Source organism: Capsicum annuum, chromosome 1 (assembly GCF_002878395.1).
Source record: "Capsicum annuum cultivar UCD-10X-F1 chromosome 1, UCD10Xv1.1, whole genome shotgun sequence".
Taxonomy (NCBI): Eukaryota; Viridiplantae; Streptophyta; class Magnoliopsida; order Solanales; family Solanaceae; genus Capsicum; species Capsicum annuum.
In genome coordinates, this window is record NC_061111.1 from 8,511,036 (window position 1) to 8,512,536 (window position 1,501).

Here is a 1,501-nt window from a genome sequence, read left to right on the forward strand (position 1 = left end):
TCTCGACTGGCGGGGCTATGAAAATGTAAAAGCCTCTCGACTGGCGGGGCTATGAAAATGTAAAATTCTCTCGACTTGCGGGGCCTTAAAAGGTAATAGCCTCTCGACTGGCGGGGCTATAAAAATGTAAAAACCTCTCGACTGGCGGGGCTTTGAAAGGTAATAGCCTCTCAACTGGCGGAGCTATCAAAATGTAAAAACCTCTCGACTGGCGGGGCTATGAAAATGTAAAAACCTCTCGACTGGCGGAGCTTTGAAAGGTAATAGCCTCTCGATTGATGAGCCTATGAAAATATAAAAATCTCTTGACTGGCGGGGCTTTGAAATGTAATAGCCTCTCGACTAGCGGGGCTATGAAAATGTAAAAGCCCCTGAGAACACCAAATTGAAAAGAAAAATGTCCGTGTTTGAAGGTTGTATTTTTTGGGTGCAAGCCGACCTAAAATTAAAGTTAACAGTAACAAAATATGTAGCAGCACCACATCAGTGACAACAACGACTAATATTAATAGTAACAAAATATAGCAACACCACATCAGTGACAACATTGACAAAACAAAGAGCAAAATCATAGCACAATAATGAAATAAACAGTGAGCAAAGCAACAATAATAAACCAGTTATAATAACCGGAGATGAAGGAAAATTTCTAAAAAGTGATGGTGTTCGTTTGAGCTTCGCCAGTCATCACCTCCGGCAAAGCGACAATGGAAAAAAAGGAATTGAGACATTCCGACCAAATCTGGGATAAGCACACGATAAGAATTTGTCGGTCAGATATGGGATGAGCACACAATAAGAATTTCCCGGCCAGATCTGGCCCACCTTCGACGGCCTATGTTGTTTTGACGGTAGCTTATCGGTAATCACATCCGGCAAGGCTGCGGCAGAGGGAGAAGGAAGAGGCAGCGCAGGCTGGCAGCTTGTAAGCCCGCTGCCGGCCAAATTCGGCGAACTTCGGTGAGAAAGAAAAAGAGAGATCCGTGGGGAGAGGTACGTGATGGTGTTGATGTGCACCGGAATAGCTTTGTCGGAGAAGAAGCAGCGGTTGTGGGTGGCAGAAAGAGAGAGAAAGCCGAGAGTGGTTGGAGAGAAAAAGGGAGATCTAATTTTTTTTTATGTGTTTGTGCGTGTGTTTGTATGTGTATAGTGTGTATTTTTTGTGTGTTTGAGAGAGAAAAAAAACAAAAAATTTGTGCGTATTTATTTATTCTTGAGAGAGAAGAGAAAGAAGAACATAATGTGTATGTGATTAAAAAATATGCATATGCATTTGTGTATTTTTTAGAGAGAAAATGAAAAATGAGGAAAGAATTTTTCTTGTGTTTTTTGTGTATGTATTTGAGAGAGAGAGAAAATATGTGTGGGTGTATGAAAATGTGTGTGTAGAGAGAAAAGATGAATAAGATTGTCTTCCACCCTTGCCTATTTATAATAAAATTGGGCATTTCCTATTATCCAATGGATAAAGGGGTGTCCTCTCTTTTTATAATAGCACATC